Source organism: Sus scrofa, unplaced genomic scaffold, assembly GCF_000003025.6.
Source record: "Sus scrofa isolate TJ Tabasco breed Duroc unplaced genomic scaffold, Sscrofa11.1 Contig1878, whole genome shotgun sequence".
Lineage (NCBI taxonomy): Eukaryota > Metazoa > Chordata > Mammalia > Artiodactyla > Suidae > Sus > Sus scrofa.
The window spans coordinates 638,559-655,864 of NW_018084968.1; the positions used below are offsets into that span (position 1 = coordinate 638,559).

A 17,306-nucleotide genomic window follows, 5' to 3' on the forward strand; every position below is an offset into this window, starting at 1 on the left:
ATCCAGCAATGCCGTGAGCTGTGGTGTAGGTTAAAGATGTGGCTTGGATGTGGCGTTGCCGTGGCTCTGGTGTAAAGCTGGCAGCTGCAGCTCTGATTCGACTCCTAACCTGGGAACTTCCATATGATGCTGGCGTTGCCCTAAAAATAAATAAATAAATAAATAAAATAAAATAAAATAAAATAAAATAAAATAAAATAAAAATGACTAAAGCAAGGGTTGGCTTTAAAGAGCACAGTCTACTAAGAGAGACCAACACGAAGCATCTACAGGAACTCCAAGAATGTGACAACTTCCGCAGGGACCCTCTGCAGAAGGACAAATGAAGATGCTGACTGGCCTGGGTTTGGTCAAGAGGGCAGAACAGTTCCCGTGCTCCCGGCAGAGAACACCTCAGAAGGCACCCAGGGCTGATGCACAACACACTCAAGGGACAGGAGACCAGAGAGGCCCCAACAGCGTGGACAGGAGGTGTCAACTCCGCCACAGTGGAAAATCTAGAAACACCCCACAGGTGATAGGGATGGAATAGGATACATCGGGCAGGTTCCACAGGTAGTTGCGGAAGTCCCAATAATGGCCCACAGGGGGAAACCTGGGGAATTTGGAGAGACCACGCTAAGTTCATAATTGCTCAAGAAAGCCATCAGGTATACATGTAAGGATAACCTGACCCCTTTGCTGTACAGTGGGAAAATAAAAAAAAATATATAAAAAAAAAGAAAGCCATCAGAATGTCCTGGAACGAAGCAGCCTGTCTTAAGTATAGAACCATAAATAAAAGCAAGAGATGTGCCTCGGGTGATTCGGGGAAAGATAAAACGGGCCCCACATTCAAGTTCAGCAAGATAATGATCCTGAGGACCAAGGACAGGCATTTAAGGGAAAGATGACATTTCAAAGTAGGAGACCCTCATGGCACAGAAACCTGAGATGACTCAACGTATTTTAGCATCTGTCACCGCCCTTTTGCTGATTTGAACAAACACCATGACAGTCCTAGATTGACTTCACAGGGTCAAATATTCTCTTACCCAATACGAAGGAGGGACTCATGATGTAAGCCTGACAGCCACTCATCTACTCGAAGAATGAAGAAGGCGGTCTTTTCCCACTCCCCACTTCCCTTGGATTATAAAACTGTAGCCCCTCTAATCCTTGGGGCAGCGCCTCCTCGCCTGCCTGCTTGTGTCTCTCACACGTGTCCCATCTTAATAAAACTCTCTCTTGCCTATCACTTTGTCTCTTGCTGAATTCCTTCTGTGCTGAGACACAAAGACCCTGAACCTCAGTAAGTCCAGATACCAGGTGAGTGATTCTCATTTTATAAATCATGGGTTCAAGTCCCCACCTGGGTTCTGGCTGGGTTCAAGTCAGAAGCATTGTCATTTTCACAGGGACTGTCTTCACGGCTTCCACCCTTTTCATATGGAAGGAGATTCCAGCAAAGCATGCAACTTGAAAGCCCACAGGGAATGGGGAGGAGCGTACAGATAACCTCCAACAGCCCGCAGAGGGGACAATCCTGAGCCCATGCAGAGAACAGGCTGAGGCCATTCCGAGGAGAGGCAGAAGGTCAGTGTGAATGGAGTATTTGACCAGGAAATCATGTGACTTATACCAAATTTGAAAACCAACAGACCATTCAATTTCATCTCCTCCCAGGTCTTAACACAGACACCGCACCGGCTGGAGGTGGAGGGAAAAGTCCATAAAGAGACATTTTATGGGTCACAGAGCGGACCCCACTGCTGCAGACAGGTATAAAAGACTGCAGGTTCCCAAGGAACGGATGGCCACAATAGAGCTGGTTTGAATGTCCCCTTGGCTGTGTCCCTCCCTCTGCCATAAGCCTAAAACCCCATATGCTGTTCTGGTTGATGTGTCTCTGTTCCCCATCAGCCTGGGCGTCTCCAGAAGGCAGGTGTTATCCCCGTGCTAAGACTGTGCCTACTGCTCGTCACCACCAGGGGCCTGATAACTGTCTCGTGGACAAATAAATGGAATCAGGTTCGACTCCAAGGCGACCCTCTCAAGCTGCAGGAGTCTGTGTTCCGCGAGCTGCCAGCACTAAATGGAGCCAGTCTCACCTGTCAGGGCCGAGCTTTCTCTTGTGGTCCCTCTAACAGGATTTTCCAAATGGTCCTCTTGGGAACAGATGAAAGGCAGCAGGGCTGGAGGGTGTGGACCAGAAAGTAAAACCCGAAGAGCAAAGAATGTGGTGACTTGAGAGGTGCCCCCTGGGGAAGTTCTCCATCCTGACGCCTGGGAAACACACCCTCCCTACATATTCTGCGAGTCACTAAAAATGCGAGTCACAGAGACGCTGGGCATCTCTTAGGAAGAGCGAGTGTTGAGACAAGGGGCTGTGCGGTTAGGAAGATCTGGATGCAAATCCAGGGGCCACACTCGACTAGCTGTGACCTTGGAAGTCCCCTGTGTCTGGGTAAGCTTCATTTTGTTCCTCTATAAGATAAGCAATGCCCACTGTCTGGGGAGGGTGGGTATGAGGCTTAAATAAGAGAAGCCTGGATTAAGTGACAAGCAGAACGAATCACGCCTGTGACAGTGGTGACCTCAGCTCCCTTCCAGAAGGCCAAAGAGCAGCCTTACTTGCGTTTTTCTTTCCCACCCTCCCCCCTCACCCCACAGGGTTTGGTAGAAAAGAGACATCAACAAATAGGTCCTGAATGACTTGCCAAACGGGTGTTCTACACCCGAAGGACCCAGCTACTCGATTCTCCTTCAGGTCGTACTGTTACTTTAAAATCACTTTTTTTAAACAATTCATTAATAATGGTAAAAATGGAGTTCCTGTTATGGCTCAGTGGTTAATGAATCCGACTAGGAACCATGAGGTGGTGGGTTCGATCCCTGGCCTCACTCAGTGGGATAAGGATCTGGTGTTGCCGTGAGCTGTTGTGTAGGTCGCAGATGCGGCTCGGATCTGTCGTAGCTGTGGCTGTGGTGTAGGCAGGAGGCTTCAGCTCTGATTGGACCCCTAGCCTGGGAACCTCCATATGCCACGGGTGCAGCCCTAGAAAAGACAGAAAGACCAAAAAAAAATTAAAAAAAAAAATAATGGTAATGACAACTGCAATAAGTCATGACTGGCCTCAATTATGTGTCAAGCAGTTCCTATGTTTTGTACTTGTTGAATTCTCAAAATAACCTATGAGGTAGGTATTACTTTTCTTTTCTTTTTGGGTTTTTTTTTGTTTTTTTGTTTTTTTTGTCTTTTTAGGGCTGCACCCTCGGCATATGGAGGTTCCCAGGCTAAGGGTGGATCAGAGCTGTAGCCGCTGGCCTACATCACAGCTCACAGCAATGCCGGATCCTTAACCCACTGAGCGAGGCTAGGGATCGAACCTGCATCCTCATGGATGCTAGTGAGATTCGTTTCCTCTGAGTCACAACGCGAACTCCAGGTATTATTTTTCCTCCCCATTTTACAGATGAGAAAATTAAGGCCTTAAAAGCTGAATTAACTGGCCAAAGGTTACGCACACCTAACAGGGTAAAGACACCTCAGGCTCCGCTCTCCTCAAGTAAACGATTCTAACAATTTTGCTGGGGGGCATCTTCCTTTTGATGGAATCTAAATCCTTCACATTGAATCTTACGCATTATTTTCTTTCCCAGGGTCAAACATAAGACCATTGTTTGCACCCATTCATTCAAAAAAAAAAAGTCCAATAGGCAGAAATATAATTAGAAAGCTATAGAAGAATTTATACTTTAGGGGAAAGTAGGAACATATATGGAGCGGAACTCAAGTAGCATTAATATTTAAATAACACTTTTTAAGACTCTTAAAAATACTTATTTTCCTCCTTTCCTCTCTCCATCTGCAGAAGTTAATTTCAACTGGCACCATTTGTACAAAGTTTTAAAACAGAGTCTAGGGTGGTTTGCATTTTATGATAACGCTGGCATCTGAAATTAAACCCAGCAGGTAAAAAATATTCCTTCATGAATTTGACTTTTAAATGACACCTCTGTGCACTAAAAACACATTTTAAAGGAAAAAAAAATCTCAATTTATATCAGAAGTTCCTCCAGGAAGTTAATACAGGAAGCAACACAAGAAGAAAGGAAGGAAGAAACCGGAGGGGGGCTGGAAATTACACGCCAAGCAAATGTTGATGCATTAACTAGGAAGACCTGTCTCAAAACTGTTCTCACCTGGGGAAAAAGAGACTGCCTCCCTATTAATCCAGGTGGCTAAGTCATGTCTAAATGCCCCTCCCTCAAACCCAAGATAAAATTCCTTGGCCAAGCTGATCAATTTCTCCTCCTAAACATCTACTCCAACTATCTTCTCCCTTCTGTCTGAACCAATGAAATTCACATCTATGAAACACACTGCATGCGCACTAGAAAAATGAACCTGATCGGTGAAGCCACAAAAGAAGGATTCAAAGTTGAACATAAAATGTGATGGCAAGTATCCTTCGACCCAGTGGAATACAGTGTATACAAACGTATAAATATCTACTTAGCTGTTGCCGGAGGCCAGCTCCGGTGGCCAGGGGGTGTACACTTTTCCCAAAGGAGAGGGACGGACGTCGGCTTTTGCAACAGAGACAGCCTCTTTGTCCCTTCTTTCAGGACGCTGGACTGCTAGGAACCATGAGGTGGTGGGTTCTATCCCTGGCCTCACTCAGTGGGATAAGGATCTGGTGTTGCCGTGAGCTGTTGTGTAGGTCGCAGATGCGGCTCGGATCTGTCGTAGCTGCTCAAATTTTATTGGCATAAGTGGTTGATTATATAGACAGTTTTTCACTACAGATTACATCACAGTGTTAAAAGTACATTGGTTAACTTTTACATGGTACAGCAGCTATACACCACGTTCTAACATCTTTGTCTTAACTAAATTTAGTGGGTACAATTTAGGGGCAATTAGGTACAATTCATCACGTGGAAAGGAGGAGACTCAGTACAAATCATCCCATGGCCAGCCAGTCTTTACAATTTGAAGAGGTCACGGACACAAGAATTGGGCATTCACAAATCTTGTTTTTAGACTGGTGCTTATCTTTAAAGCGTTATGGCAGGGAGACAGTGTAAGAAAATATAAACCAACTTAACTAGATATCACTTAAAAGCTTCTATAACTCATAGCTAGGTGTCTTTTGGTCAAGAATAATGTATGTCTAACTTCTATGAACCTCATTAAAATCCTAACTCTAAAGTTCACTGTAACTAGTTAGGAGATAAACACTATATATTAATTAAGTTGGATATGAATAGGGAAAAGTCCTTCCGGATGAAATTCTTATTATATTATTGTTGTAATTTTGTCAAATCACAAATCATCAGAGGAAAACAAGAATGGAAAAGAAGAATGATAAGCAAGTAATCAGGAAAGACTGAGGAAAACTGAATAACAAATAAAACAACAGAAAAGACTAGGTTACCCAAGAAACAATCCATGATCTCTGGCGCAAACATGGAAATTGTTTTCCAGGAAAGCCCCAATTCTTCCCCATCAACATCAAAATGAGAGCTGTGTTTAACCTGAGGCCTGCCCTCGGCTTGTACCGTGCAGGCAGGCTTTTTATCCTGACCAGAAGCCCACCTTCGGCTTGTACCGTTCAGGTGAGCTTTTATCCTGTCCAGAGGCCCGCCTTCGGCTTGTACCTTTCAGGTGAGCTCCCTTCCTTGGTTAGGAACTTGCCTTCAGGTTTTTCTGCCATCAGGCACGGTCCTTTTTTTTTTTGAGTCTTTGCATGTCCTCGGCTCCCCGCACTTAGCTATAGATAGGAAAAAGGTGTAAGTGGAGTTCCCATTGTGGCTCAGTGGATTAAGAACCTGACACAGTCTCCGTGAGGATGTGGGTTCAATCCCTAGCCTCACTCAGTGGGGTAAGGATCTGGTGTTGCCACAAGCCGCGGTGTAGGTCAAAGATGCGGCTAGGATCCAGTGTTGCTGTGCCCTAGCCAGGGAACTTCCATATGCCATGGGTTCGGCCATTTAAAAAAAAAAAAAAAAGGTTTAAAGTTATCTCGTGGAGTTCCCGTCATGGCGCAGTGGTTAGCGAATCTGACCAGGAACCATGAGGTTGCGGGTTCGGTCCCTGCGCTTGCTCAGTGGGTTAAACGATCCGGCGTTGCCATGAGCTGTGATCTAGGTTGCAGACGGGGCTCGGATCCAGTGTTGCTGTGGCTCTGGCGTAGGCCAGTGGCTGCAGCTCCTATTCGACCCCTGGCCTGGAAGCCCCCATATGCTGAGGGAGCGGCCCAAAGAAATAGCAAAAAAAAAAAAGACCAAAAAAAAAAAAGTTATCTCGTTATCTCTGGGTATAGGTTGTGGGTAACTTCAATATATGTGAATACATATTTTTCCTAAATATTATACAAGGAGTAGACATTGGTTTTATCATTTAAAAATATTTAAAAATTTAAATCACCATGTCTTCGTGTTCTATTGTTTGCAATTCAAAAAAAACCTCAGCACAGGATTTACCTTCACAGTTCAGCAGTAACAAACCCAACTAGTATCCATGAGGATTTGGGTTGGATCCCTGGGCTCGCTCAGTGGGTTAAGGATCCAGCATTGCCATGAGCTGTGGTGTAGGTAGCAGACATGGCTCGAATCCCAAGTTGCTGTGGCTGTGGCGTAATCCGGTAGCTACAGCTCCCATTGGACCCCTAGCCTGGGAACCTCCATATACTGAAGGTTCAGCCCTAAAAAGACTGAAAAAGAAGAAAAAAAAAAAACCCCTCAGCACAGACAGTGTGGTATATATACATGTGCTAGTATTACTTTCCACGCTAGGTGCAGTGAGTTAAAATCTATAGGATCCTGGTTGGGAATTAGACCCTCCTGGGATGGCTGGTTACCACTTAAAAGATCCCATCAGAGGCTCCTTTTGCAAACACTACTGTTTCCTCTCACCAGTACCAGAGGATGTCTCTTAATTAGCATCACGGATGCTAGAAATAGTCTTTCACAGGCATTCAAGAGGGGTGAATTGTCTAGAAACACTGCACCGCACGTGGAGAGGGAATAAAAATCTAAGTAAACTTGGGGGAAAAAAAAAAAAGCCTAAGGAACCCAGAGGCCAAAACCCATCAGAATCTCTTAGGATCCCAAAGTGATCCTATAGGCATGTAGCAGATTTGGGCTACTCGTTTTTCTAACTAGCAGACTGGCTACTATGAGCTTATAATACAGATCCTACGGCAGACGGACCCTCTACTGGTGCTAGCCATCTCACAAAAGGGAAAACTGAGACCAAGGGAGGCTAAGGACACTGGATGAGCCTGTTGGGAACCCTGGGACTCAAATTCTAGTATTTCCTGGGGAAAAAAACAAACAAACAAACAGAAAAATCAATCTTTTGCTACAGGACACACAAGTGATGACCAGTCTGTATCTTTCCAGTCAGAGCAAACATCTTGAGGGCAGGCACCATGTCCATTCTGGTCTCTGAGGTCTTGTTTATTCAAAGCATGGCATCTGATATATAATGAGGTGATTGATACATTCGAAGTGAGTGGACCAACGACTGAATAGCTCCATCGCAGCCAGGAGCCTCCAGGAATGTTCACTATCAGACAAACTACTCCAGCCACGCAAGCTCCAGCCCACTCCTTCCTCCCTAGCCCAAGATGGAATCCCCTGGAACTTCCACTATGTGACCAGCAAATCCCTTTTCATCTTCAACTTCCCCTGTCCTTCCTCTCCCTCCAGCTCTGAACTGAAAGCCTGGCTCTCCCAGATCACATCTTTCCCCCACCCCCATCCCCACCCCCACCGCTTCCCAACAACTGGGGGACGTGGGGGGCTGGAGGGAGAGGCACATTCTATTCCCTGGACTTTTGGAGGACTTCAAGCCCTGGAGGCAGAATCTCCGATGGCTCTGAAGGACTGCTCCCAAAGAGATAAAGGGGGAGCCAGGATACATGGGAGTTTTTGCACCAAAAACCAGGTAATGGGAATATCAAAAGATGACTATTAGAGGAAACCAGACATCTCAAGTGAAGGAGTGTAGCACTTTGCGCTGTACCAGAAGATGCAAGAGTCTGGGCTCACGGAAAACAATCTTTTTGAGGCAGGATGGGCTCCAGGACAGACATTTACAACTAGCCTCTTCTTTACACTTCCTGAGGCAGGCGACAGGTGGGCTCCGGGATAAACATTTACCACCAGCCACCTATCTACACGTCAAGAAAGAAATAACACCAGGCACAAGGCAAATAATTGGTCCTTGTCTTCTGTGAACCTGCCCAACAATCAGATGAGGGACTAAGCCCTGCTTGGGCAAAAGACCAAGAGGTCACATACTTCCCATCCTTAGGGTGAGAGCGGCCCTGACTACACATGCGCAGAGAGACCCCTCGGGGGTCGGAAAGGGAGGGGGTGCCGGTCCATAAGGAGTCTAGATATCCTTCCCACAAGGCCTTGCTCTGGAATCCATCTTGGCCATAAGATGTGCACACACATCGGGGACGGTCCTGGGTCCCAGCAGGTGTGAGAAATAAAACAAGATAATTGGCTAGAGGAAAACAAAAGACCCAGAACGGGCCCATCCATATTCGTGGTTGAAATCACCTCGCTGGCGCACTCCTCACTGAGGGGGACCCCGGCACCCACACTCATCCTTTGGGTGTGTGTTACCGCTTTGCTCCTGCCTTAGATCAAGGGACCACTTCTCTGTGTGCTCTCCCACATGCCACACAGTGTTTCTAAGAATAAACTTTGTACCTGTTTGTAGTCTGTCTCCTTGGCACATTCTTGCTTTCAAGAGGGTGGAGGTGGGGGTGCAGCAAGAATCAGGGTATTTCTGCTTCTAGCCTCTAGCTAGTCTAGTGGCTCGGGTACCTGGTTTTCATCCAGGCTGCCCAGGTTCCATTCCCGAGCAGAGAATTAAGATCTCACTTCAAGCCATCACCAACTGCTGTCTCTCCAAGATCCCGTTGATAGGCACCCCAGCTCTCTAGGGCTTTCTCATCCTGAGTCCCCTCAGGCTGCACCCTGGGGGCAGCTGGAGTGCCTGGGGGCTTGATGGCCACACGCTGTTGACTGAGAGGGCAGGTGGCATTCTTCATCCACATACGGAAGGGCTAGGAAGTGGGTCCCTGTCCACCTGGCTTCCAGCTGTCCCTAAGGAATCTTACTGCCCCTCCGTCACACCAAGTCCACTGTGCCTCTGTGACTCCCCAGGGTTCTCTCTGTCCTGGTCGGTCACCTGACAAGTCCAGCCCACACTTCTCATTCTTGAAGACAGGTTATCACCACACCTGCATCTGCTTCTCCACCTCAGTTCCGTGATGAAAATGGTCCATTCACAACAGGTGCCACGTCACATGGGCCAGGGTTACGTTCTAGCGCAACCTCCAAGATCTCAAAGTCAAGGGCAGCGCCTACCCCCCACCCCACCCCAGCCACCGCTACACACACACACACTCGCTTCCCTGTCATCATGAAACCCAGTCCACCGGCTTTCTTCATCACTGTTCATCCAGGTCTAGATTTTCTTTATATTATTTTCTCTTCTTCCACGCAGAGGCCATGGTTCATGTTTCAGCTTTCCTCTGCAAACACTCACACAGTTTCTGGGCCTCCTTCTTTGCAACCTTACTAGCCTGGAAAAATTCTGTGCTTCGCAGGAAAGCAACCATGCTTGTTCTCCTGGCTTTCCTTGGGATGTTAAATGTTGGAGTGTGTGAAATCACGCTATTGGGCAGGCAGATTTGTTCCTTCTGATCACTTCTGATTTCAAATGTCAGCCACTCAAAAATACTACTTTTTTTCTGGCAAATGCCCTCTCCAATCATCTGATATATATATACCCGCACATATACACAACACACACACACATGTATTTTTATGGCCACACTCGTGGCACATGGAGCTCCTGGGGCCAGGGATCAAATCCGAACTGCAGCTGCAACCTATACCACAGCTCCAGCAACACGAGAGCCTTAACCCACTGCACCTGGCCAGGGATCAAACCCGCGCCTCCGCAGCAACCCAAGCTGCTGTAGTTAGATTCTTAACCCACTACACCACAAGGGAATTCCTAAGATATTTATTTTATACACTCCTTTTCTTCCCCAAACTCTTCTTATTTTTTATTTTTTGATTTTTAGGGCCACAGGTGCAGCATATGGAAGTTCCCAGGCTAGGGGCTGAATCAGAGCTATAGCTGCCAGCTTACACCACAGCCACAGCAACACTAGATCCAAACTGTGTCTGTGACCTACACCGCAGCTCATGGCAACGCCGGCTCCTTAACCCACTGAGCGAGGCCAGGGACCAAACCTGATTCCTTATGGATACTGGTCAGGTTCGTTTCTGCTGAGCCATGATGGGAACTTCCTAAATGCTTCTTTTTTGCATGGTACATTCCAGGAGTGTCCCAGGAGTCAGTGTAGGACCCATCTTGGTTTCTCTGCCCATTCCCATGGCTTGTAAAGCAATCCCTAGGCTGATGACTGTATCTCTGGCCCTGCATCTCTAGCCCTGGCCGCTCCTCTGACCTCTAGATTCACATGCACAATGACTTTCTGAAACCAAAAACATCTCTGACTCGGCCAGACGCAGATCGGGATTGAACCCAAGGTGTTTTAATTGGAATCATTCACCTAGTGTCTGGCCTTTGTGCTTCAGATTCTTTGTGTCTCAGCACAGAAGGAATTCAGTAAGAGACACAGTGACAGGCAAGACATCGATTTCTTAAGATAGGACACTTGTGAGAGATACAAGCAGGCAGGCGAGGAGGCGCTGCCCCCAGGATCGGGGGGCTACTTTTTTTATAATCCGAGGACAGTGGGGAGGTGGGGGGAAAGACTGCCTTCTTCCTTGTTCTTTGAGGAGACATCAGGCTTACATCACTGGCTCCTGCTTCATATTGGGTAAGAGTATTTGACCCTATGGGGTCAAATTAGGTCTGTGATAGTCCCAATTCAAATCAGCAGAAGAGCTGTAACATATGCTAAAATATGTTGAGTCATCTCAGGTTTCTGAACAATGAGGGTCCAATTTTGTAACGTCATCTTTCCCTTAAATGCTTGTCCCTGGTTTTCAGGATCATTATCTTGCTGAACTTGAATGCAGGCTTCATTTTATCTTTCACTTAATGATCTGAGGCACATCTGTGCTTTTCTTTACAGTTTTATAGTTAAGCAAGGCTGGGGAGTTCCCACTGTGGCTCAGTGGTAATGAACCTGACTTGTAACCATGAGGATGTGGGTTCGATCCCTAGACTCGCTCAGTGGGCTAAGGATCCAGGGTTGCCATGAGCTGTGGTGTAGGTTGCAGACATGGCTTGGATCCCACATTGCTGTGGCTGTGGCGTAGGCTGGCAGCTGCAGCTCCCATGTGACCCCTGGCCTGGAAACTTCCGTATGCCACAGATGCAGCCCTAAAAAGCAAACATATATGTATGTATGTATATGTGTGTGTGTGTATATATATATGCAAGCCTTCTTCAGTCCATGCATGTTCTGATAGTTTTCTTGAGTGATTATTAACTTACAGTGATCTCCCAAAGTTCCCTAGGTTCTCTATGGTCCGCTACTGGGACTTCTACAACTAAACTACTTGCGTAACTATCCAATTCCATCCCTATCACTTCCTCAACCGCACGTGCCTCAGACCTCAACTCCCGACTCCCCTTCCAAGCCCAGTCCCCTCTAGATCTTTCCCACCTCCATAAGAGGCAGCGGCATCCACCCCACTACTCAGGCCAGATACTGGGCAGCCGTTCTCAAAGCCCCACACACCCCTCTCATCTTGTCAAATTCAGGCATCCTCCAAACTGCCCTTTTTACCTTTAAAACATGCGCTCTTTCCAACAGTACATCCACTTCTCTGCAGGGTTCCTGCCTCGATGTGAATCCAAGCCACCATCACGTCACACGTGTGCCTCCTGCAGGAACCTCCTCTCTCAGACCGTGCTTGAAATAACTCAACATTTCGCTCTCGGCTCTCAAAAAAACTCTGCCACACCTACAAGGACCTGCTACCTGCCCGGCTAGATTTCACATCATCTCTAGGGCTGCAGCTCAGGCCCACCACCCTGTAATTCTGCTCTAGTCCAACCTCAAGGGCCCTTTCACTTCTGGAATGTGCCTCCGGGGCTTTGTTCCCACTGCCTGAATGCTTCTGCCTCTCTCTCTGCTTGACGGAGTCCTTCTCCCTCAGCAACTCTCCATCTGGAGAGCAGTCATCTCAGAGGGGTCTCCTCGGACGCTGCCACGCCTCAGGCCCCTGCTCCCCCACCCACTTCACTTTGTCACCATGCCCTGGTGCTTCCTGCACAGGACTCCACGCATCTTGGCATTAGACAAGCATCTGACGATCTGTTGAATGACCGACTCACCCTTTACATTTCAACTTCCACTTTGGCACAAATCCATGACTGCTTTATCCTCAGTGCAAACCCAGCCCACAGGAGGTATTCCCTGAATGAATGAATGAATGAATGAACACGTGGATGAGCAGGCACCTTGCTGTCACTCTAGAATTGTTGCCCAAAGCCCTTGTAAAGAAAAGCCTCCCAATCAGCTGGCTGGACACGCATCTGTAAAGGAGAAACCAAATCTGCACAGCATCTCAAATATGTCCCGGTGGCAACAGTGGGTCCCTTAGAAGCCCTTTGTTTACGTCTGAGGCCACCTGCAGAGTTCCCTTTGGCAATGTTCTCTCCTTTCTCTGCTCCCAGAGGAAGAGCAAACAAGAGGCCTTGGGCCTCTCCCTCCATCCATCCATCCATCCATCCGCCGGCCTGTCGGCAGCCACATCCTCTCTCCATCTCCACACTGCACATCAAGCCCTCAAGGCTCGCCCTCCTGTAGGTGCACCTTTGCCCCGACCAACTGGCATTCCTGACCTCTTTTTTCATTGGGAGAATGGCATCTGGCCTCGGAGGCACTGTTGAAAAACTAAGCGTGTGAACTACAAGGGTAAGAGCCACACGCGACACGCTTTGAAACAAACACTGCGACGTGGAGTTGGCTGTGTTTTAAGGACTCGAAGGGTCCAGCCCTGCCAACTTACTTTGTCTTGATCCCGCTGCGAAGCCAAATTCTCCTGCTGCAGGGACGTGTCCTTTTGCTCTCGGAACCGCCGTGATGTCCCAGATCAAGGACAGGGGCCGCCCTCGGGTCTCAGAACCTGGTTTTCAACCACCCATTTCCCCCAAACTCTCCAGGTACGACACACTGCCTACAGCTCGAGAGTGCTGCCCCTTTTGTTTCTAATTATGTTAAAAACAATTCCCAAGGCACAGCATGCCTTTCACAGGGACCTCGCAGCGGATTTTTTTTTTTTAGTCAAGACCTGGGCTCTGCATGTTGGCTGTAAGATCTCAGAAAATCATTCGAAACCTCGGAACGTCCTGTCTCTTTTCGAGAAGGCCCACAGCAGCACTGAGCACTCAGGGTTACTGCAAAGGTCCAGGGAGATCAAAGGAAACCCAACATATGACGACACAGCAACGGGAGAGGCTACGGTAGAGACATTAAGAAGAACTAGTTGAGTTTTAGCTGCTTGACCAACCCAATTCTAACGCTAGTGTGGACACTACGGCCTCCTTGCTGTAATGTCCACGAAGCGTGTGAAAGGACATCTCAGTCCCTTTGGGCCGCAATCAACAGAAATACCATAGACTGGGTGGCTTAGCAAGATTTATTTCTCACAGTTCTGGAGGTGGGAAGCCAAGATCAAGGTGCTGGGAGATCCTGTGTCTGATGCAGACGGTGTCTGGCACCTCCTGATTCATCGATGGCCATCTTCTCCTCACGTCCTCGCAAGGTGGAAAAGGTGAGGGATCTCCCTGGGGTCTCTTTTGTTGCCCCCCCCCTTTTTTAGGGCCACACTCTCGGCACATAGAGGTTCCCAGGCGAGGGGTTGACTTAGAGCTGCAGCTGCCAGCCACAGCCACGCTGGATTCAAGCCACATCTGCGACCTATACCACTGCTCACGGCAACACCGGATCCTTAACCCACGGAGTGGGGCCAGGGATGGAACCTGCATCCTCATGGATACTCATCAGGTTCATTACTGCTGAGCCGTGCCGGGAACTCCTGGGGTCTCTTTTGTAAGGGGCACGGATCCCATTCACTGGTGTGTGGGGGGGGTCCACCCCTTATCACCTCATCACCTCCCCAAACCATAACACATTCAGGGCTAGGATTCAGCAGAGATGTTGCGGGGACACCAACATTCAGTCCATACACAGGAAGAGAGGGAATGAACAAAATGAGTGTGCCCTGGTCCGGCCTCCAGGTGGCACACTGAGGGAGCGCTAGAAAAGGGGAAGAACAGCCCAACTTCTACCAGGAGGAAGAAAATAAGTGGTACTGAGCCCACTCCTCAGTTATCACTCCTGAAGAGGGGACCATCCCATGAAGCAAAGCCTAGTCCAATACTGAACACCAGGAAATTATTCTCACGGAAAGAACCAGGGTGCTTCCTGGGCTGAGACAGTAGCTGCTCTTACAAAGTTCATCCTGTTTTCCAGAGCTATCTTTAAAAAGAGAAAAATATATAATGAAGTTGGTTTTGTTTCTTTTTTTCCTTTTACGGCTGCGGCATATGGAAGTTCCCAGGCTAGGGGTCGAATCGGAGCTTCAGCTACAAGCCACCGCCACAGCCATGGCCACAGTCACACTGGACCTGAGCTGCCTCTCGGACCTATGCTGCAGCTTGAAGCAATGCCAGATCCTTAACCCACTGAGCAAGGCCAGGGACTGAACCCACAACCTCATGGAGACTATGTCAGGTTCTTAACCCACTGAGCCACAAAGGGAACCCCAGAGGAGTTGATTTTTATAACTTAGCATATGTATACAGTATTAGCACTTTGAACATGTAATCGATACAAAATAATAATGAGATATTTTATACCCCTTCTCTTGTTCCACATCTTATATGCACCTTATATGAACAGCACATCTGCACATGAACTAGCCACACTCGGGGGCTGGAGAGCCATGATGCTGGATGGTACCCATTTGACTATCTTCTAGGTCCTCCCATCCTCTTGCTTAGGGAAGTAAGTTTGGCCACCTGGCCACCAGCTTGAGAGAGGACTTGAGGCAGAGCGCCCGGGTGGCTTTGCAGTAATACAGGCTGGACACAGGGCAGCCTGAGCTGGTGGTGGCAGAACTAGAGAGAAGTGGATTGAACTGGAGGCGGGAGCGTTCAGGAGAGAGGGCAATATTTCCTCAGCAGCCAGGACACAAGAGGAGGTCCCGGGAAGGACCACAGCGCTGCCTCTGAAAACTACCTGGGAGAATTCGGGAAGGGCCAAAAAGAAGGAGAAGCCAGTCCCTAATAAAACTAACAGGAGGATGTGGGAGGAGCCAAGAAGAGGCAGAAGAGGACCAACCTCCCAGAATCCTTGGCGTGAATCCATCTTGGCTCAGAAATGCACCTGCCACCAGGAAGGACCCTACATCAGACCAAGAAAGGTCTGAGCAAGACGACTGGCCAGAGACAGCCTGGAAACTAACCCCATTGCCCTCACACCTGAGACTGCCAGCCACATGGCAGAGCCGTTCTCCTGGGTTCCCTCTCCCTGCTGCTCCCCCGCCAGGGTGGCAGGTGCTGGGGTGGGCAGTGGCTTCCCAATAAAGTCTTTTGCTTTGTCAGCACCTATTGTCTCCTGGGACAATTCACATCCGAGTGTTAGACAAGAGCCCACATGGGGGCCCCGGAAGGGGCTCTCCCTTCCTGCAACAGGACCACCCTGTGAATAAGGGGCTCCATGTCCATCTCACTTCCCTGCCTTTTTACACCTGCCGTCTCTTCTCTTGGCCCGACTGCTGCTTGTCTACACGATAAGCCTCTAAAACAGCCATTCTCCACTGGGGGTGATTCTGCTCCCTACCCGGGAAGATTGGACAAGGTCTAGAGACATTTTCAATCCCAAGACTAGAGAGAATGGGGTACTCCTCGCATGCAGTGGGTAGAGGTTAGGGACACTGCTGGACATCTCACAGCCAACCCCACTCCACAACAAACAATTCTCTCTCTAGCCCCAAAGGACAGCAGGGCTGAGGTTGAGACAACAAGGCGAAGGCACCACTTCTGACAGGGGGACCTCAGTCCTCATTAAAAGGCTCAGAGCATGCCCGCTTCCATAGGGCACATGCCAGGAAGAACCACAAAGCCACCATGGTGACCTGGTCCTCCGAAGTCACCTCCCTTACCCCGGGGAAGCAGAGGGCCTTGATCGGCATTCCAGGGGCCTTTTCTTCATTCCTGCCCCTTCTATTACACCAGACAACCCAGATGCTGCTTTTTAAGGGCAGGAATTCAAGTTGAATAGAGATGTCAATAGGCGGGCGAGGTGGATATCACTTTTAGCACAGAGCTCTCGCTGGGGGTGACCCGGGTGGAGGAGCAGAAAGGGGAAAAAGAATCACGAAGCAATCAAAAAATTTCCACTTACAAAATTAACCTCTTTCAACAATGCGTTGCCAAACAGATCTTGAATGCAAATTGATCTTTCCTGAGGACAGACACTCTTCCTGGGGTCAGACTCCAGCTCCGGGAAGGCTGATTTTTCTGTTTTTCTTCTGCATGTTAAATCAGCTCTTAATCACAAGCATGAGGCGACCCGGGAAGTGGGAGGCCGCCCCTCGGAGTGTTTTGGTCTCCGTTCTTTTGATTCCCACTCTAGCAAGGGATGATTGAGGGAGGCACGCCTCACATTTTCATTCTGCTTCAGCAAACTGGCAGAAGCACGAACAAGGGCCGCTACGGCAAAACGCACTCCAGCCTTTCCAAGGGTTGGAGGGTTATGTGTCTACCTTGCAGAGTCTATTTTTTGCCCCCTGCACCCAGAGGCCTATGGAGATTTTATGCAAATATTGCTTTGTGGCCAATGAAACTGAAGGCAGTGATTTCTTCACCTTTGTTCTACTCTTGGCCATTCATCCATTCCTCGCAGGCCATGTTTATGGGGCATACGTGCCATTCCAGACCAGGGGCATGGGGCTAAGGACGCAGAGGTGGCTATCACAGGGTCCCCAGCTTTTGAGGAGCTCTGTGAGAATGCAGGCGGACAGACAGACACGGATCCCGTGAACATGAACACAGGACAGGATCAGGGGAGGCAGGCTTCCCTGAGAAAAAAAATCTGACCTGAGCCAAAGAGGATGCGATGATGTCCAAAGGCTGGCAAGGAAAGAGCAGTCAGTCATCCTTGGCAGAAGAATGTGAAAGGGTACGTCTGGGGCCAGGGCAGGGCGGCCAAGCACTCTTTCCAGAAGACACTGCACTGGAGCCATCATCACACAACAAGGCTGTCGGGCGGAGGGGACGAGACTGGATGGAATGC

The 17,306-nt window shown here is 48.6% G+C and overlaps 1 protein-coding gene across 2 annotated transcripts in view; it reads right to left on the reverse strand.

The window, feature by feature from the left end:
• LARGE1 (LARGE xylosyl- and glucuronyltransferase 1) overlaps positions 1 to 17,306 on the reverse strand; it is a 588,827-nt gene that overhangs the window by 424,137 nt on the left and 147,384 nt on the right. The window lies entirely within an intron of this gene.